Raw genomic sequence first — 22,711 nt, 5'->3', positions numbered from 1 at the left:
TGCAAAAAGTTTTAACTGGTCTCAAAATGTTTATTAGAGTCTAATAAGTAAATAATAAAAGTATAACAGTTAACCAATAAAAGGTTTGTCTGTTATCGTTAAAAGAACTTAACTAAAAAATTTGCACTGTACATTAGTTATATAGGTCCTAAAAAGTGCCTTGTGAACTATATGGTGCCAAATGTGCAATTCACATTGCAAAAAGTTCTAACGCGTCTCAAAATGTTTAGTAGAGTCTAATAAGTAAATAATAAAAGTATAACAGTTAACCAATAAAAGGTTTGTCTGTTATCGTTAAAAGAACTTAACTAAAATATTTGCACTATACATTAGTTATATAGGTCCTAAAAAGTGCCTTGTGAACTATATGGTGCCAAATGTGCAATTCACGTTGCAAAAAGTTCTAACGGGTCTCAAAATGTTTATTAGAGTCTAATAAGTAAATAATAAAAGTATAACAGTTAACCAATAAAAGGTTTGTCTGTTATCGTTAAAAGAACTTAACTAAAAAATTTGCACTATACATTAGTTATATAGGTCCTAAAAAGTGCCTTGTGAACTATATGGTGCCAAATGTGCAATTCACGTTGCAAAAAGTTCTAACGGGTCTCAAAATGTTTATTAGAGTCTAATAAGTAAATAATAAAAGTATAACAGTTAACCAATAAAAGGTTTGTCTGTTATCGTTAAAAGAACTTAACTAAAAAATTTGCACTATACATTAGTTATATAGGTCCTAAAAAGTGCCTTGTGAACTATATGGTGCCAAATGTGCAATTCACATTGCAAAACGTTCTAACGGGTCTCAAAATGTTTATTAGAGTCTAATAAGTAAATAATAAAAGTATAACAGTTAACCAATAAAAGGTTTGTCTGTTATCGTTAAAAGAACTTAACTAAAATATTTGCACTATACATTAGTTATATAGGTCCTAAAAAGTGCCTTGTGAACTATATGGTGCCAAATGTGCAATTCACATTGCAAAAAGTTTTAACGGGTCTCAAAATGTTTATTAGAGTCTAATAAGTAAATAATAAAAGTATAACAGTTAACCAATAAAAGGTTTGTCTGTTATCGTTAAAAGAACTTAACTAAAATATTTGCACTATACATTAGTTATATAGGTCCTAAAAAGTGCCTTGTGAACTATATGGTGCCAAATGTGCAATTCACATTGCAAAAAGTTTTAACGGGTCTCAAAATGTTTATTAGAGTCTAATAAGTAAATAATAAAAGTATAACAGTTAACCAATAAAAGGTTTGTCTGTTATCGTTAAAAGAACTTAACTAAAAAATTTGCACTATACATTAGTTATATAGGTCCTAAAAAGTGCCTTGTGAACTATATGGTGCCAAATGTTTAATTCACATTGCAAAAAGTTTTAACTGGTCTCAAAATGTTTATTAGAGTCTAATAAGTAAATAATAAAAGTATAACAGTTAACCAATAAAAGGTTTGTCTGTTATCGTTAAAAGAACTTAACTAAAAAATTTGCACTGTACATTAGTTATATAGGTCCTAAAAAGTGCCTTGTGAACTATATGGTGCCAAATGTGCAATTCACATTGCAAAAAGTTCTAACGCGTCTCAAAATGTTTAGTAGAGTCTAATAAGTAAATAATAAAAGTATAACAGTTAACCAATAAAAGGTTTGTCTGTTATCGTTAAAAGAACTTAACTAAAAAATTTGCACTGTACATTAGTTATATACGTCCTAAAAAGTGCCTTGTGAACTATATGGTGCCAAATGTGCAATTCACATTGCAAAAGGTTCTAACGCGTCTCAAAATGTTTATTAGAGTCTAATAAGTAAATAATAAAAGTATAACAGTTAACCAATAAAAGGTTTGTCTGTTATCGTTAAAAGAACTTAACTAAAAAATTTGCACTATACATTAGTTATATAGGTCCTAAAAAGTGCCTTGTGAACTATATGGTGCCAAATGTGCAATTCACGTTGCAAAAAGTTCTAACGGGTCTCAAAATGTTTATTAGAGTCTAATAAGTAAATAATAAAAGTATAACAGTTAACCAATAAAAGGTTTGTCTGTTATCGTTAAAAGAACTTAACTAAAAAATTTGCACTATACATTAGTTATATAGGTCCTAAAAAGTGCCTTGTGAACTATATGGTGCCAAATGTGCAATTCACGTTGCAAAAAGTTCTAACGGGTCTCAAAATGTTTATTAGAGTCTAATAAGTAAATAATAAAAGTATAACAGTTAACCAATAAAAGGTTTGTCTGTTATCGTTAAAAGAACTTTACTAAAAAATTTGCACTATACATTAGTTATATAGGTCCTAAAAAGTGCCTTGTGAACTATATGGTGCCAAATGTGCAATTCACGTTGCAAAAAGTTCTAACGGGTCTCAAAATGTTTATTAGAGTCTAATAAGTAAATAATAAAAGTATAACAGTTAACCAATAAAAGGTTTGTCTGTTATCGTTAAAAGAACTTAACTAAAAAATTTGCACTATACATTAGTTATATAGGTCCTAAAAAGTGCCTTGTGAACTATATGGTGCCAAATGTGCAATTCACGTTGCAAAAAGTTCTAACGCGTCTCAAAATGTTTATTAGAGTCTAATAAGTAAATAATAAAAGTATAACAGTTAACCAATAAAAGGTTTGTCTGTTATCGTTAAAAGAACTTAACTAAAAAATTTGCACTATACATTAGTTATATAGGTCCTAAAAAGTGCCTTGTGAACTATATGGTGCCAAATGTGCTATTCACCTTGCAAAAAGTTCTAACGGGTCTCAAAATGTTTATTAGAGTCTAATAAGTAAATAATAAAAGTATAACAGTTAACCAATAAAAGGTTTGTCTGTTATCGTTAAAAGAACTTAACTAAAAAATTTGCACTATACATTAGTTATATAGGTCCTAAAAAGTGCCTTGTGAACTATATGGTGCCAAATGTGCAATTCACATTGCAAAAAGTTCTAACGGGTCTCAAAATGTTTATTAGAGTCTAATAAGTAAATAATAAAAGTATAACAGTTAACCAATAAAAGGTTTGTCTGTTATCGTTAAAAGAACTTAACTAAAAAATTAGCACTATACATTAGTTATATAGGTCCTAAAAAGTGCCTTGTGAACTATATGGTGCCAAATGTGCAATTCACATTGCAAAACGTTCTAACGGGTCTCAAAATGTTTATTAGAGTCTAATAAGTAAATAATAAAAGTATAACAGTTAACCAATAAAAGGTTTGTCTGTTATCGTTAAAAGAACTTAACTAAAAAATTTGCACTGTACATTAGTTATATAGGTCCTAAAAAGTGCCTTGTGAACTATATGGTGCCAAATGTGCAATTCACATTGCAAAAAGTTCTAACGCGTCTCAAAATGTTTAGTAGAGTCTAATAAGTAAATAATAAAAGTATAACAGTTAACCAATAAAAGGTTTGTCTGTTATCGTTAAAAGAACTTAACTAAAAAATTTGCACTGTACATTAGTTATATAGGTCCTAAAAAGTGCCTTGTGAACTATATGGTGCCAAATGTGCAATTCACATTGCAAAAAGTTCTAACGCGTCTCAAAATGTTTATTAGAGTCTAATAAGTAAATAATAAAAGTATAACAATTAACCAATAAAAGGTTTGTCTGTTATCGTTAAAAGAACTTAACTAAAATATTTGCACTATACATTAGTTATATAGGTCCTAAAAAGTGCCTTGTGAACTATATGGTGCCAAATGTGCAATTCACATTGCAAAAAGTTCTAACGGGTCTCAAAATGTTTATTAGAGTCTAATAAGTAAATAATAAAAGTATAACAGTTAACTAATAAAAGGTTTGTCTGTTATCGTTAAAAGAACTTAACTAAAAAATTTGCACTATACATTAGTTATATAGGTCCTAAAAAGTGCCTTGTGAACTATATGGTGCCAAATGTGCAATTCACGTTGCAAAAAGTTCTAACGGGTCTCAAAATGTTTATTAGAGTCTAATAAGTAAATAATAAAAGTATAACAGTTAACCAATAAAAGGTTTGTCTGTTATCGTTAAAAGAACTTAAATAAAAAATTTGCACTATACATTAGTTATATAGGTCCTAAAAAGTGCCTTGTGAACTATATGATGCCAAATGTGCAATTCACATTGCAAAAAGTTCTAACGGGTCTCAAAATGTTTATTAGAGTCTAATAAGTAAATAATAAAAGTATAACAGTTAACCAATAAAAGGTTTGTCTGTTATCGTTAAAAAAACTTAACTAAAAAATTTGCACTATACATTAGTTATATAGGTCCTAAAAAGTGCCTTGTGAACTATATGGTGCCAAATGTGCTATTCACATTGCAAAAAGTTCTAACGGGTCTCAAAATGTTTATTAGAGTCTAATAAGTAAATAATAAAAGTATAACAGTTAACCAATAAAAGGTTTGTCTGTTATCGTTAAAAGAACTTAACTAAAAAATTTGCACTATACATTAGTTATATAGGTCCTAAAAAGTGCCTTGTGAACTATATGGTGCCAAATGTGCAATTCACATTGCAAAAAGTTCTAACGCGTCTCAAAATGTTTATTAGAGTCTAATAAGTAAATAATAAAAGTATAACAGTTAACCAATAAAAGGTTTGTCTGTTATCGTTAAAAGAACTTAACTAAAATATTTGCACTATACATTAGTTATATAGGTCCTAAAAAGTGCCTTGTGAACTATATGGTGCCAAATGTGCAATTCACTTTGCAAAAAGTTCTAACGGGTCTCAAAATGTTTATTAGAGTCTAATAAGTAAATAATAAAAGTATAACAGTTAACCAATAAAAGGTTTGTCTGTTATCGTTAAAAGAACTTAACTAAAAAATTAGCACTATAAATTAGTTATATAGGTCCTAAAAAGTGCCTTGTGAACTATATGGTGCCAAATGTGCAATTCACATTGCAAAAAGTTCTAACGCGTCTCAAAATGTTTATTAGAGTCTAATAAGTAAATAATAAAAGTATAACAGTTAACCAATAAAAGGTTTGTCTGTTATCGTTAAAAGAACTTAACTAAAATATTTGCACTATACATTAGTTATATAGGTCCTAAAAAGTGCCTTGTGAACTATATGGTGCCAAATGTGCAATTCACATTGCAAAAAGTTCTAACGGGTCTCAAAATGTTTATTAGAGTCTAATAAGTAAATAATAAAAGTATAACAGTTAACCAATAAAAGGTTTGTCTGTTATCGTTAAAAGAACTTAACTAAAAAATTTGCACTATACATTAGTTATATAGGTCCTAAAAAGTGCCTTGTGAACTATATAGTGCCAAATGTGCTATTCACATTGCAAAAAGTTCTAACGGGTCTCAAAATGTTTATTAGAGTCTAATAAGTAAATAGTAAAAGTATAACAGTTAACCAATAAAAGGTTTGTCTGTTATCGTTAAAAGAACTTAACTAAAAAATTTGCACCATACATTAGTTATATAGGTCCTAAAAAGTGCCTTGTGAACTATATGGTGCCAAATGTGCAATTCACATTGCAAAAAGTTCTAACGGGTCTCAAAATGTTTATTACAGTCTAATAAGTAAATAATAAAAGTATAACAGTTAACCAATAAAAGGTTTGTCTGTTATCGTTAAAAGAACTTAACTAAAAAATTAGCACTATACATTAGTTATATAGGTCCTAAAAAGTGCCTTGTGAACTATATGGTGCCAAATGTGCAATTCACATTGCAAAACGTTCTAACGGGTCTCAAAATGTTTATTAGAGTCTAATAAGTAAATAATAAAAGTATAACAGTTAACCAATAAAAGGTTTGTCTGTTATCGTTAAAAGAACTTAACTAAAATATTTGCACTATACATTAGTTATATAGGTCCTAAAAAGTGCCTTGTGAACTATATGGTGCCAAATGTGCAATTCACATTGCAAAAAGTTTTAACGGGTCTCAAAATGTTTTTAGAGTCTAATAAGTAAATAATAAAAGTATAACAGTTAACCAATAAAAGGTTTGTCTGTTATCGTTAAAAGAACTTAACTAAAAAATTTGCACTATACATTAGTTATATAGGTCCTAAAAAGTGCCTTGTGAACTATATGGTGCCAAATGTTTAATTCACATTGCAAAAAGTTTTAACTGGTCTCAAAATGTTTATTAGAGTCTAATAAGTAAATAATAAAAGTATAACAGTTAACCAATAAAAGGTTTGTCTGTTATCGTTAAAAGAACTTAACTAAAAAATTTGCACTGTACATTAGTTATATAGGTCCTAAAAAGTGCCTTGTGAACTATATGGTGCCAAATGTGCAATTCACATTGCAAAAAGTTCTAACGGGTCTCAAAATGTTTATTAGAGTCTAATAAGTAAATAATAAAAGTATAACAGTTAACCAATGAAAGGTTTGTCTGTTATCGTTAAAAGAACTTAACTAAAAAATTTGCACTATACATTAGTTATATAGGTCCTAAAAAGTGCCTTGTGAACTATATGGTGCCAAATGTGCAATTCACATTGCAAAAAGTTCTAACGGGTCTCAAAATGTTTATTAGAGTCTAATAAGTAAATAATAAAAGTATAACAGTTAACCAATAAAAGGTTTGTCTGTTATCGTTAAAAGAACTTAACTAAAAAATTTGCACTATACATTAGTTATATAGGTCCTAAAAAGTGCCTTGTGAACTATATGATGCCAAATGTGCAATTCACATTGCAAAAAGTTCTAACGGGTCTCAAAATGTTTATTAGAGTCTAATAAGTAAATAATAAAAGTATAACAGTTAACCAATAAAAGGTTTGTCTGTTATCGTTAAAAGAACTTAACTAAAAAATTTGCACTATACATTAGTTATATAGGTCCTAAAAAGTGCCTTGTGAACTATATGGTGCCAAATGTGCAATTCACATTGCAAAAAGTTCTAACGGATCTCAAAATGTTTATTAGAGTCTAATAAGTAAATAATAAAAGTATAACAGTTAACCAATAAAAGGTTTGTCTGTTATCGTTAAAAGAACTTAACTAAAAAATTTGCACTATACATTAGTTATATAGGTCCTAAAAAGTGCCTTGTGAACTATATGGTGCCAAATGTGCAATTCACATTGCAAAAAGTTCTAACGCGTCTCAAAATGTTTATTAGAGTCTAATAAGTAAATAATAAAAGTATAACAGTTAACCAATAAAAGGTTTGTCTGTTATCGTTAAAAGAACTTAACTAAAACATTTGCACTATACGTTAGTTATATAGGTCCTAAAAAGTGCCTTGTGAACTATATGATGCCAAATGTGCAATTCACATTGCAAAAAGTTCTAACGGGTCTCAAAATGTTTATTAGAGTCTAATAAGTAAATAATAAAAGTATAACAGTTAACCAATAAAAGGTTTGTCTGTTATCGTTAAAAGAACTTAACTAAAAAATTAGCACTATACATTAGTTATATAGGTCCTAAAAAGTGCCTTGTGAACTATATGGTGCCAAATGTGCAATTCACGTTGCAAAAAGTTCTAACGGGTCTCAAAATGTTTATTAGAGTCTAATAAGTAAATAATAAAAGTATAACAGTTAACCAATAAAAGGTTTGTCTGTTATCGTTAAAAGAACTTAACTAAAATATTTGCACTATACATTAGTTATATAGGTCCTAAAAAGTGCCTTGTGAACTATATGGTGCCAAATGTGCAATTCACATTGCAAAAAGTTCTAACGGGTCTCAAAATGTTTATTAGAGTCTAATAAGTAAATAATAAAAGTATAACAGTTAACCAATAAAAGGTTTGTCTGTTATCGTTAAAAGAACTTAACTAAAAAATTTGCACTATACATTAGTTATATAGGTCCTAAAAAGTGCCTTGTGAACTATATGGTGCCAAATGTGCTATTCACATTGCAAAAAGTTCTAACGGGTCTCAAAATGTTTATTAGAGTCTAATAAGTAAATAATAAAAGTATAACAGTTAACCAATAAAAGGTTTGTCTGTTATCGTTAAAAGAACTTAACTAAAAAATTTGCACTATACATTAGTTATATAGGTCCTAAAAAGTGCCTTGTGAACTATATGGTGCCAAATGTGCAATTCACATTGCAAAAAGTTCTAACGGGTCTCAAAATGTTTATTAGAGTCTAATAAGTAAATAATAAAAGTATAACAGTTAACCAATAAAAGGTTTGTCTGTTATCGTTAAAAGAACTTAACTAAAAAATTAGCACTATACATTAGTTATATAGGTCCTAAAAAGTGCCTTGTGAACTATATGGTGCCAAATGTGCAATTCACATTGCAAAACGTTCTAACGGGTCTCAAAATGTTTATTAGAGTCTAATAAGTAAATAATAAAAGTATAACAGTTAACCAATAAAAGGTTTGTCTGTTATCGTTAAAAGAACTTAACTAAAATATTTGCACTATACATTAGTTATATAGGTCCTAAAAAGTGCCTTGTGAACTATATGGTGCCAAATGTGCAATTCACATTGCAAAAAGTTTTAACGGGTCTCAAAATGTTTTTAGAGTCTAATAAGTAAATAATAAAAGTATAACAGTTAACCAATAAAAGGTTTGTCTGTTATCGTTAAAAGAACTTAACTAAAAAATTTGCACTATACATTAGTTATATAGGTCCTAAAAAGTGCCTTGTGAACTATATGGTGCCAAATGTTTAATTCACATTGCAAAAAGTTTTAACTGGTCTCAAAATGTTTATTAGAGTCTAATAAGTAAATAATAAAAGTATAACAGTTAACCAATAAAAGGTTTGTCTGTTATCGTTAAAAGAACTTAACTAAAAAATTTGCACTGTACATTAGTTATATAGGTCCTAAAAAGTGCCTTGTGAACTATATGGTGCCAAATGTGCAATTCACATTGCAAAAAGTTCTAACGGGTCTCAAAATGTTTATTAGAGTCTAATAAGTAAATAATAAAAGTATAACAGTTAACCAATGAAAGGTTTGTCTGTTATCGTTAAAAGAACTTAACTAAAAAATTTGCACTATACATTAGTTATATAGGTCCTAAAAAGTGCCTTGTGAACTATATGGTGCCAAATGTGCAATTCACATTGCAAAAAGTTCTAACGGGTCTCAAAATGTTTATTAGAGTCTAATAAGTAAATAATAAAAGTATAACAGTTAACCAATAAAAGGTTTGTCTGTTATCGTTAAAAGAACTTAACTAAAAAATTTGCACTATACATTAGTTATATAGGTCCTAAAAAGTGCCTTGTGAACTATATGATGCCAAATGTGCAATTCACATTGCAAAAAGTTCTAACGGGTCTCAAAATGTTTATTAGAGTCTAATAAGTAAATAATAAAAGTATAACAGTTAACCAATAAAAGGTTTGTCTGTTATCGTTAAAAGAACTTAACTAAAAAATTTGCACTATACATTAGTTATATAGGTCCTAAAAAGTGCCTTGTGAACTATATGGTGCCAAATGTGCAATTCACATTGCAAAAAGTTCTAACGGATCTCAAAATGTTTATTAGAGTCTAATAAGTAAATAATAAAAGTATAACAGTTAACCAATAAAAGGTTTGTCTGTTATCGTTAAAAGAACTTAACTAAAAAATTTGCACTATACATTAGTTATATAGGTCCTAAAAAGTGCCTTGTGAACTATATGGCGCCAAATGTGCAATTCACATTGCAAAAAGTACTAACGGGTCTCAAAATGTTTATTAGAGTCTAATAAGTAAATAATAAAAGTATAACAGTTAACCAATAAAAGGTTTGTCTGTTATCGTTAAAAGAACTTAACTAAAAAATTTGCACTATACATTAGTTATATAGGTCCTAAAAAGTGCCTTGTGAACTATATGGTGCCAAATGTGCAATTCACATTGCAAAAAGTTCTAACGGGTCTCAAAATGTTTATTAGAGTCTAATAAGTAAATAATAAAAGTATAACAGTTAACCAATAAAAGGTTTGTCTGTTATCGTTAAAAGAACTTAACTAAAAAATTAGCACTATACATTAGTTATATAGGTCCTAAAAAGTGCCTTGTGAACTATATGGTGCCAAATGTGCAATTCACATTGCAAAACGTTCTAACGGGTCTCAAAATGTGTATTAGAGTCTAATAAGTAAATAATAAAAGTATAACAGTTAACCAATAAAAGGTTTGTCTGTTATCGTTAAAAGAACTTAACTAAAACATTTGCACTATACGTTAGTTATATAGGTCCTAAAAAGTGCCTTGTGAACTATATGATGCCAAATGTGCAATTCACATTGCAAAAAGTTCTAACGGGTCTCAAAATGTTTATTAGAGTCTAATAAGTAAATAATAAAAGTATAACAGTTAACCAATAAAAGGTTTGTCTGTTATCGTTAAAAGAACTTAACTAAAAAATTAGCACTATACATTAGTTATATAGGTCCTAAAAAGTGCCTTGTGAACTATATGGTGCCAAATGTGCAATTCACGTTGCAAAAAGTTCTAACGGGTCTCAAAATGTTTATTAGAGTCTAATAAGTAAATAATAAAAGTATAACAGTTAACCAATAAAAGGTTTGTCTGTTATCGTTAAAAGAACTTAACTAAAATATTTGCACTATACATTAGTTATATAGGTCCTAAAAAGTGCCTTATGAACTATATGGTGCCAAATGTGCAATTCACATTGCAAAAAGTTCTAACGGGTCTCAAAATGTTTATTAGAGTCTAATAAGTAAATAATAAAAGTATAACAGTTAACCAATAAAAGGTTTGTCTGTTATCGTTAAAAGAACTTAACTAAAAAATTTGCACTATACATTAGTTATATAGGTCCTAAAAAGTGCCTTGTGAACTATATGGTGCCAAATGTGCTATTCACATTGCAAAAAGTTCTAACGGGTCTCAAAATGTTTATTAGAGTCTAATAAGTAAATAATAAAAGTATAACAGTTAACCAATAAAAGGTTTGTCTGTTATCGTTAAAAGAACTTAACTAAAAAATTTGCACTATACATTAGTTATATAGGTCCTAAAAAGTGCCTTGTGAACTATATGGTGCCAAATGTGCAATTCACATTGCAAAAAGTTCTAACGGGTCTCAAAATGTTTATTAGAGTCTAATAAGTAAATAATAAAAGTATAACAGTTAACCAATAAAAGGTTTGTCTGTTATCGTTAAAAGAACTTAACTAAAAAATTAGCACTATACATTAGTTATATAGGTCCTAAAAAGTGACTTGTGAACTATATGGTGCCAAATGTGCAATTCACATTGCAAAACGTTCTAACGGGTCTCAAAATGTTTATTAGAGTCTAATAAGTAAATAATAAAAGTATAACAGTTAACCAATAAAAGGTTTGTCTGTTATCGTTAAAAGAACTTAACTAAAATATTTGCACTATACATTAGTTATATAGGTCCTAAAAAGTGCCTTGTGAACTATATGGTGCCAAATGTGCAATTCACATTGCAAAAAGTTTTAACGGGTCTCAAAATGTTTTTAGAGTCTAATAAGTAAATAATAAAAGTATAACAGTTAACCAATAAAAGGTTTGTCTGTTATCGTTAAAAGAACTTAACTAAAAAATTTGCACTATACATTAGTTATATAGGTCCTAAAAAGTGCCTTGTGAACTATATGGTGCCAAATGTTTAATTCACATTGCAAAAAGTTTTAACTGGTCTCAAAATGTTTATTAGAGTCTAATAAGTAAATAATAAAAGTATAACAGTTAACCAATAAAAGGTTTGTCTGTTATCGTTAAAAGAACTTAACTAAAAAATTTGCACTGTACATTAGTTATATAGGTCCTAAAAAGTGCCTTGTGAACTATATGGTGCCAAATGTGCAATTCACATTGCAAAAAGTTCTAACGGGTCTCAAAATGTTTATTAGAGTCTAATAAGTAAATAATAAAAGTATAACAGTTAACCAATGAAAGGTTTGTCTGTTATCGTTAAAAGAACTTAACTAAAAAATTTGCACTATACATTAGTTATATAGGTCCTAAAAAGTGCCTTGTGAACTATATGGTGCCAAATGTGCAATTCACATTGCAAAAAGTTCTAACGGGTCTCAAAATGTTTATTAGAGTCTAATAAGTAAATAATAAAAGTATAACAGTTAACCAATAAAAGGTTTGTCTGTTATCGTTAAAAGAACTTAACTAAAAAATTTGCACTATACATTAGTTATATAGGTCCTAAAAAGTGCCTTGTGAACTATATGATGCCAAATGTGCAATTCACATTGCAAAAAGTTCTAACGGGTCTCAAAATGTTTATTAGAGTCTAATAAGTAAATAATAAAAGTATAACAGTTAACCAATAAAAGGTTTGTCTGTTATCGTTAAAAGAACTTAACTAAAAAATTTGCACTATACATTAGTTATATAGGTCCTAAAAAGTGCCTTGTGAACTATATGGTGCCAAATGTGCAATTCACATTGCAAAAAGTTCTAACGGATCTCAAAATGTTTATTAGAGTCTAATAAGTAAATAATAAAAGTATAACAGTTAACCAATAAAAGGTTTGTCTGTTATCGTTAAAAGAACTTAACTAAAAAATTAGCACTATACATTAGTTATATAGGTCCTAAAAAGTGCCTTGTGAACTATATGGTGCCAAATGTGCAATTCACATTGCAAAACGTACTAACGGGTCTCAAAATGTGTATTAGAGTCTAATAAGTAAATAATAAAAGTATAACAGTTAACCAATAAAAGGTTTGTCTGTTATCGTTAAAAGAACTTAACTAAAATATTTGCACTATACATTACTTATATAGGTCCTAAAAAGTGCCTTGTGAACTATATGGTGCCAAATGTGCAATTCACATTGCAAAAAGTTTTAACGGGTCTCAAAATGTTTATTAGAGTCTAATAAGTAAATAATAAAAGTATAACAGTTAACCAATAAAAGGTTTGTCTGTTATCGTTAAAAGAACTTAACTAAAAAATTTGCACTATACATTAGTTATATAGGTCCTAAAAAGTGCCTTGTGAACTATATGGTGCCAAATGTGCAATTCACATTGCAAAAAGTTCTAACGGGTCTCAAAATGTTTATTAGAGTCTAATAAGTAAATAATAAAAGTATAACAGTTAACCAATAAAAGGTTTGTCTGTTATCGTTAAAAGAACTTAACTAAAAAATTAGCACTATACATTAGTTATATAGGTCCTAAAAAGTGACTTGTGAACTATATGGTGCCAAATGTGCAATTCACATTGCAAAACGTTCTAACGGGTCTCAAAATGTTTATTAGAGTCTAATAAGTAAATAATAAAAGTATAACAGTTAACCAATAAAAGGTTTGTCTGTTATCGTTAAAAGAACTTAACTAAAATATTTGCACTATACATTAGTTATATAGGTCCTAAAAAGTGCCTTGTGAACTATATGGTGCCAAATGTGCAATTCACATTGCAAAAAGTTTTAACGGGTCTCAAAATGTTTTTAGAGTCTAATAAGTAAATAATAAAAGTATAACAGTTAACCAATAAAAGGTTTGTCTGTTATCGTTAAAAGAACTTAACTAAAAAATTTGCACTATACATTAGTTATATAGGTCCTAAAAAGTGCCTTGTGAACTATATGGTGCCAAATGTTTAATTCACATTGCAAAAAGTTTTAACTGGTCTCAAAATGTTTATTAGAGTCTAATAAGTAAATAATAAAAGTATAACAGTTAACCAATAAAAGGTTTGTCTGTTATCGTTAAAAGAACTTAACTAAAAAATTTGCACTGTACATTAGTTATATAGGTCCTAAAAAGTGCCTTGTGAACTATATGGTGCCAAATGTGCAATTCACATTGCAAAAAGTTCTAACGGGTCTCAAAATGTTTATTAGAGTCTAATAAGTAAATAATAAAAGTATAACAGTTAACCAATGAAAGGTTTGTCTGTTATCGTTAAAAGAACTTAACTAAAAAATTTGCACTATACATTAGTTATATAGGTCCTAAAAAGTGCCTTGTGAACTATATGGTGCCAAATGTGCAATTCACATTGCAAAAAGTTCTAACGGGTCTCAAAATGTTTATTAGAGTCTAATAAGTAAATAATAAAAGTATAACAGTTAACCAATAAAAGGTTTGTCTGTTATCGTTAAAAGAACTTAACTAAAAAATTTGCACTATACATTAGTTATATAGGTCCTAAAAAGTGCCTTGTGAACTATATGATGCCAAATGTGCAATTCACATTGCAAAAAGTTCTAACGGGTCTCAAAATGTTTATTAGAGTCTAATAAGTAAATAATAAAAGTATAACAGTTAACCAATAAAAGGTTTGTCTGTTATCGTTAAAAGAACTTAACTAAAAAATTTGCACTATACATTAGTTATATAGGTCCTAAAAAGTGCCTTGTGAACTATATGGTGCCAAATGTGCAATTCACATTGCAAAAAGTTCTAACGGATCTCAAAATGTTTATTAGAGTCTAATAAGTAAATAATAAAAGTATAACAGTTAACCAATAAAAGGTTTGTCTGTTATCGTTAAAAGAACTTAACTAAAAAATTAGCACTATACATTAGTTATATAGGTCCTAAAAAGTGCCTTGTGAACTATATGGTGCCAAATGTGCAATTCACATTGCAAAACGTACTAACGGGTCTCAAAATGTGTATTAGAGTCTAATAAGTAAATAATAAAAGTATAACAGTTAACCAATAAAAGGTTTGTCTGTTATCGTTAAAAGAACTTAACTAAAATATTTGCACTATACATTACTTATATAGGTCCTAAAAAGTGCCTTGTGAACTATATGGTGCCAAATGTGCAATTCACATTGCAAAAAGTTTTAACGGGTCTCAAAATGTTTATTAGAGTCTAATAAGTAAATAATAAAAGTATAACAGTTAACCAATAAAAGGTTTGTCTGTTATCGTTAAAAGAACTTAACTAAAAAATTTGCACTATACATTAGTTATATAGGTCCTAAAAAGTGCCTTGTGAACTATATGGTGCCAAATGTTTAATTCACATTGCAAAAAGTTTTAACTGGTCTCAAAATGTTTATTAGAGTCTAATAAGTAAATAATAAAAGTATAACAGTTAACCAATAAAAGGTTTGTCTGTTATCGTTAAAAGAACTTAACTAAAAAATTTGCACTGTACATTAGTTATATAGGTCCTAAAAAGTGCCTTGTGAACTATATGGTGCCAAATGTGCAATTCACATTGCAAAAAGTTCTAACGCGTCTCAAAATGTTTAGTAGAGTCTAATAAGTAAATAATAAAAGTATAACAGTTAACCAATAAAAGGTTTGTCTGTTATCGTTAAAAGAACTTAACTAAAAAATTTGCACTGTACATTAGTTATATAGGTCCTAAAAAGTGCCTTGTGAACTATATGGTGCCAAATGTGCAATTCACATTGCAAAAAGTTCTAACGCGTCTCAAAATGTTTATTAGAGTCTAATAAGTAAATAATAAAAGTATAACAGTTAACCAATAAAAGGTTTGTCTGTTATCGTTAAAAGAACTTAACTAAAATATTTGCACTATACATTAGTTATATAGGTCCTAAAAAGTGCCTTGTGAACTATATGGTGCCAAATGTGCAATTCACATTGCAAAAAGTTCTAACGGGTCTCAAAATGTTTATTAGAGTCTAATAAGTAAATAATAAAAGTATAACAGTTAACCAATAAAAGGTTTGTCTGTTATCGTTAAAAGAACTTAACTAAAAAATTAGCACTATACATTAGTTATATAGGTCCTAAAAAGTGCCTTGTGAACTATATGGTGCCAAATGTGCAATTCACATTGCAAAACGTTCTAACGGGTCTCAAAATGTGTATTAGAGTCTAATAAGTAAATAATAAAAGTATAACAGTTAACCAATAAAAGGTTTGTCTGTTATCGTTAAAAGAACTTAACTAAAATATTTGCACTATACATTAGTTATATAGGTCCTAAAAAGTGCCTTGTGAACTATATGGTGCCAAATGTGCAATTCACATTGCAAAAAGTTCTAACGGGTCTCAAAATGTTTATTAGAGTCTAATAAGTAAATAATAAAAGTATAACAGTTAACCAATAAAAGGTTTGTCTGTTATCGTTAAAAGAACTTAACTAAAAAATTTGCACTATACATTAGTTATATAGGTCCTAAAAAGTGCCTTGTGAACTATATGGTGCCAAATGTTTAATTCACATTGCAAAAAGTTCTAACGCGTCTCAAAATGTTTAGTAGAGTCTAATAAGTAAATAATAAAAGTATAACAGTTAACCAATAAAAGGTTTGTCTGTTATCGTTAAAAGAACTTAACTAAAAAATTTGCACTATACATTAGTTATATAGGTCCTAAAAAGTGCCTTGTGAACTATATGGTGCCAAATGTGCAATTCACGTTGCAAAAAGTTCTAACGGGTCTCAAAATGTTTATTAGAGTCTAATAAGTAAATAATAAAAGTATAACAGTTAACCAATAAAAGGTTTGTCTGTTATCGTTAAAAGAACTTAAATAAAAAATTTGCACTATACATTAGTTATATAGGTCCTAAAAAGTGCCTTGTGAACTATATGGTGCCAAATGTTTAATTCACATTGCAAAAAGTTTTAACTGGTCTCAAAATGTTTATTAGAGTCTAATAAGTAAATAATAAAAGTATAACAGTTAACCAATAAAAGGTTTGTCTGTTATCGTTAAAAGAACTTAACTAAAAAATTTGCACTGTACATTAGTTATATAGGTCCTAAAAAGTGCCTTGTGAACTATATGGTGCCAAATGTGCAATTCACATTGCAAAAAGTTCTAACGCGTCTCAAAATGTTTAGTAGAGTCTAATAAGTAAATAATAAAAGTATAACAGTTAACCAATAAAAGGTTTGTCTGTTATCGTTAAAAGAACTTAACTAAAAAATTTGCACTATACATTAGTTATATAGGTCCTAAAAAGTGCCTTGTGAACTATATGGTGCCAAATGTGCAATTCACGTTGCAAAAAGTTCTAACGGGTCTCAAAATGTTTATTAGAGTCTAATAAGTAAATAATAAAAGTATAACAGTTAACCAATAAAAGGTTTGTCTGTTATCGTTAAAAGAACTTAAATAAAAAATTTGCACTATACATTAGTTATATAGGTCCTAAAAAGTGCCTTGTGAACTATATGGTGCCAAATGTGCAATTCACGTTGCAAAAAGTTCTAACGGGTCTCAAAATGTTTATTAGAGTCTAATAAGTAAATAATAAAAGTATAACATTTAACCAATAAAAGGTTTGTCTGTTATCGTTAAAAGAACTTAAATAAAAAATTTGCACTATACATTAGTTATATAGGTCCTAAAAAGTGCCTTGTGAACTATATTATGCCAAATGTGCAATTCACATTGCAAAAAGTTCTAACGGGTCTCAAAATGTTTATTAGAGTCTAATAAGTAAATAATAAAAGTATAACAGTTAACCAATAAAAGGTTTGTCTGTTATCGTTAAAAGAACTTAACTAAAAAATTTGCACTATACATTAGTTATATAGGTCCTAAAAAGTGCCTTGTGAACTATATGGTGCCAAATGTGCAATTCACATTGCAAAAAGTTCTAACGCGTCTCAAAATGTTTATTAGAGTCTAATAAGTAAATAATAAAAGTATAACAGTTAACCAATAAAAGGTTTGTCTGTTATCGTTAAAAGAACTTAACTAAAATATTTGCACTATACATTAGTTATATAGGTCCTAAAAAGTGCCTTGTGAACTATATGGTGCCAAATGTGCAATTCACATTGCAAAAAGTTCTAACGGGTCTCAAAATGTTTATTAGAGTCTAATAAGTAAATAATAAAAGTATAACAGTTAACCAATAAAAGGTTTGTCTGTTATCGTTAAAAGAACTTAACTAAAAAATTTGCACTATACATTAGTTATATAGGTCCTAAAAAGTGCCTTGTGAACTATATGGTGCCAAATGTGCAATTCACATTGCAAAAAGTTCTAACGGGTCTCAAAATGTTTATTAGAGTCTAATAAGTAAATAATAAAAGTATAACAGTTAACCAATAAAAGGTTTGTCTGTTATCGTTAAAAGAACTTAACTAAAAAATTAGCACTATACATTAGTTATATAGGTCCTAAAAAGTGCCTTGTTAACTATATGGTGCCAAATGTGCAATTCACATTGCAAAAAGTTCTAACGCGTCTCAAAATGTTTATTAGAGTCTAATAATTAAATAATAAAAGTATAACAGTTAACCAATAAAAGGTTTGTCTGTTATCGTTAAAAGAACTTAACTAAAACATTTGCACTATACGTTAGTTATATAGGTCCTAAAAAGTGCCTTGTGAACTATATGATGCCAAATGTGCAATTCACATTGCAAAAAGTTCTAACGGGTCTCAAAATGTTTATTAGAGTCTAATAAGTAAATAATAAAAGTATAACAGTTAACCAATAAAAGGTTTGTCTGTTATCGTTAAAAGAACTTAACTAAAAAATTAGCACTATACATTAGTTATATAGGTCCTAAAAAGTGCCTTGTGAACTATATGGTGCCAAATGTGCAATTCACATTGCAAAAAGTTCTAACGGGTCTCAAAATGTTTATTAGAGTCTAATAAGTAAATAATAAAAGTATAACAGTTAACCAATAAAAGGTTTGTCTGTTATCGTTAAAAGAACTTAACTAAAAAATTAGCACTATACATTAGTTATATAGGTCCTAAAAAGTGCCTTGTGAACTATATGATGCCAAATGTGCAATTCACATTGCAAAAAGTTCTAACGGGTCTCAAAATGTTTATTAGAGTCTAATAAGTAAATAATAAAAGTATAACAGTTAACCAATAAAAGGTTTGTCTGTTATCGTTAAAAGAACTTAACTAAAATATTTGCACTATACATTAGTTATATAGGTCCTAAAAAGTGCCTTGTGAACTATATGGTGCCAAATGTGCAATTCACATTGCAAAAAGTTCTAACGGGTCTCAAAATGTTTATTAGAGTCTAATAAGTAAATAATAAAAGTATAACAGTTAACCAATAAAAGGTTTGTCTGTTATCGTTAAAAGAACTTAACTAAAAAATTTGCACTATACATTAGTTATATAGGTCCTAAAAAGTGCCTTGTGAACTATATGGTGCCAAATGTGCAATTCACATTGCAAAAAGTTCTAACGGGTCTCAAAATGTTTATTAGAGTCTAATAAGTAAATAATAAAAGTATAACAGTTAACCAATAAAAGGTTTGTCTGTTATCGTTAAAAGAACTTAACTAAAAAATTTGCACTATATATTAGTTATATAGGTCCTAAAAAGTGCCTTGTGAACTATATGATGCCAAATGTGCAATTCACATTGCAAAAAGTTCTAACGGGTCTCAAAATGTTTAGTAGAGTCTAATAAGTAAATAATAAAAGTATAACAGTTAACCAATAAAAGGTTTGTCTGTTATCGTTAAAAGAACTTAACTAAAAAATTTGCACTATACATTAGTTATATAGGTCCTAAAAAGTGCCTTGTGAACTATATGGTGCCAAATGTGCAATTCACATTGCAAAAAGTTCTAACGGGTCTCAAAATGTTTATTAGAGTCTAATAAGTAAATAATAAAAGTATAACAGTTAACCAATAAAAGGTTTGTCTGTTATCGTTAAAAGAACTTAACTAAAAAATTTGCACTATACATTAGTTATATAGGTCCTAAAAAGTGCCTTGTGAACTATATGGTGCCAAATGTGCAATTCACATTTCAAAAAGTTCTAACGGGTCTCAAAATGTTTATTAGAGTCTAATAAGTAAATAATAAAAGTATAACAGTTAACCAATAAAAGGTTTGTCTGTTATCGTTAAAAGAACTTAACTAAAAATTTAGCACTATACATTATTTATATAGGTCCTAAAAAGTGCCTTGTGAACTATATGGTGCCAAATGTGCAATTCACATTGCAAAAAGTTCTAACGCGTCTCAAAATGTTTATTAGAGTCTAATAAGTAAATAATAAAAGTATAACAGTTAACCAATAAAAGGTTTGTCTGTTATCGTTAAAAGAACTTAACTAAAACATTTGCACTATACATTAGTTATATAGGTCCTAAAAAGTGCCTTGTGAACTATATGATGCCAAATGTGCAATTCACATTGCAAAAAGTTCTAACGGGTCTCAAATGTTTATTAGAGTCTAATAAGTAAATAATAAAAGTATAACAGTTAACCAATAAATGGTTTGTCTGTTATCGTTAAAAGAACTTAACTAAAAAATTTGCACTATACATTAGTTATATAGGTCCTAAAAAGTGCCTTGTGAACTATATGGTGCCAAATGTGCAATTCACATTGCAAAAAGTTCTAACGGGTCTCAAAATGTTTATTAGAGTCTAATAAGTAAATAATAAAAGTATAACAGTTAACCAATAAAAGGCTTGTCTGTTATCGTTAAAAAAACTTAACTAAAAAATTTGCACTATACATTAGTTATATAGGTCCTAAAAAGTGCCTTGTGAACTATATGGTGCCAAATGTGCAATTCACATTGCAAAAAGTTCTAACGGGTCTCAAAATGTTTATTAGAGTCTAATAAGTAAATAATAAAAGTATAACAGTTAACCAATAAAAGGTTTGTCTGTTATCGTTAAAAGAACTTAACTAAAAAATTTGCACTATACATTAATTATATAGGTCCTAAAAAGTGCCTTGTGAACTATATGGTGCCAAATGTGCAATTCACATTGCAAAAAGTTCTAACGGGTCTCAAATGTTTATTAGAGTCTAATAAGTAAATAATAAAAGTATAACAGTTAACCAATAAAAGGTTTGTCTGTTATCGTTAAAAGAACTTAACTAAAAAATTTGCACTATACATTAGTTATATAGGTCCTAAAAAGTGCCTTGTGAACTATATGATGCCAAATGTGCAATTCACATTGCAAAAAGTTCTAACTGGTCTCAAAATGTTTATTAGAGTCTAATAAGTAAATAATAAAAGTATAACAGTTAACCAATAAAAGGTTTGTCTGTTATCGTTAAAAGAACTTAACTAAAAAATTTGCACTATACATTAGTTATATAGGTCCTAAAAAGTGCCTTGTGAACTATATGGTGCCAAATGTGCAATTCACATTGCAAAAAGTTCTAACGCGTCTCAAAATGTTTATTAGAGTCTAATAAGTAAATAATAAAAGTATAACAGTTAACCAATAAAAGGTTTGTCTGTTATCGTTAAAAGAACTTAACTAAAATATTTGCACTATACATTAGTTATATAGGTCCTAAAAAGTGCCTTGTGAACTATATGGTGCCAAATGTGCAATTCACATTGCAAAAAGTTCTAACGGGTCTCAAAATGTTTATTAGAGTCTAATAAGTAAATAATAAAAGTATAACAGTTAACCAATAAAAGGTTTGTCTGTTATCGTTAAAAGAACTTAACTAAAAAATTTGCACTATACATTAGTTATATAGGTCCTAAAAAGTGCCTTGTGAACTATATGGTGCCAAATGTGCAATTCACATTGCAAAAAGTTCTAACGGGTCTTAAAATGTTTATTAGAGTCTAATAAGTAAATAATAAAAGTATAACAGTTAACCAATAAAAGGTTTGTCTGTTATCGTTAAAAGAACTTAACTAAAAAATTAGCACTATACATTAGTTATATAGGTCCTAAAAAGTGCCTTGTTAACTATATGGTGCCAAATGTGCAATTCACATTGCAAAAAGTTCTAACGCGTCTCAAAATGTTTATTAGAGTCTAATAATTAAATAATAAAAGTATAACAGTTAACCAATAAAAGGTTTGTCTGTTATCGTTAAAAGAACTTAACTAAAACATTTGCACTATACGTTAGTTATATAGGTCCTAAAAAGTGCCTTGTGAACTATATGATGCCAAATGTGCAATTCACATTGCAAAAAGTTCTAACGGGTCTCAAAATGTTTATTAGAGTCTAATAAGTAAATAATAAAAGTATAACAGTTAACCAATAAAAGGTTTGTCTGTTATCGTTAAAAGAACTTAACTAAAAAATTAGCACTATACATTAGTTATATAGGTCCTAAAAAGTGCCTTGTGAACTATATGGTGCCAAATGTGCAATTCACATTGCAAAAAGTTCTAACGGGTCTCAAAATGTTTATTAGAGTCTAATAAGTAAATAATAAAAGTATAACAGTTAACCAATAAAAGGTTTGTCTGTTATCGTTAAAAGAACTTAACTAAAAAATTAGCACTATACATTAGTTATATAGGTCCTAAAAAGTGCCTTGTGAACTATATGATGCCAAATGTGCAATTCACATTGCAAAAAGTTCTAACGGGTCTCAAAATGTTTATTAGAGTCTAATAAGTAAATAATAAAAGTATAACAGTTAACCAATAAAAGGTTTGTCTGTTATCGTTAAAAGAACTTAACTAAAATATTTGCACTATACATTAGTTATATAGGTCCTAAAAAGTGCCTTGTGAACTATATGGTGCCAAATGTGCAATTCACATTGCAAAAAGTTCTAACGGGTCTCAAAATGTTTATTAGAGTCTAATAAGTAAATAATAAAAGTATAACAGTTAACCAATAAAAGGTTTGTCTGTTATCGTTAAAAGAACTTAACTAAAAAATTTGCACTATACATTAGTTATATAGGTCCTAAAAAGTGCCTTGTGAACTATATGGTGCCAAATGTGCAATTCACATTGCAAAAAGTTCTAACGGGTCTCAAAATGTTTATTAGAGTCTAATAAGTAAATAATAAAAGTATAACAGTTAACCAATAAAAGGTTTGTCTGTTATCGTTAAAAGAACTTAACTAAAAAATTTGCACTATATATTAGTTATATAGGTCCTAAAAAGTGCCTTGTGAACTATATGATG

This window comes from Clavelina lepadiformis, chromosome 8 (assembly GCF_947623445.1).
Source record: "Clavelina lepadiformis chromosome 8, kaClaLepa1.1, whole genome shotgun sequence".
NCBI classification, from domain to species: domain Eukaryota; kingdom Metazoa; phylum Chordata; class Ascidiacea; order Aplousobranchia; family Clavelinidae; genus Clavelina; species Clavelina lepadiformis.
Note: the sequence above shows the minus strand (reverse complement) of the source record.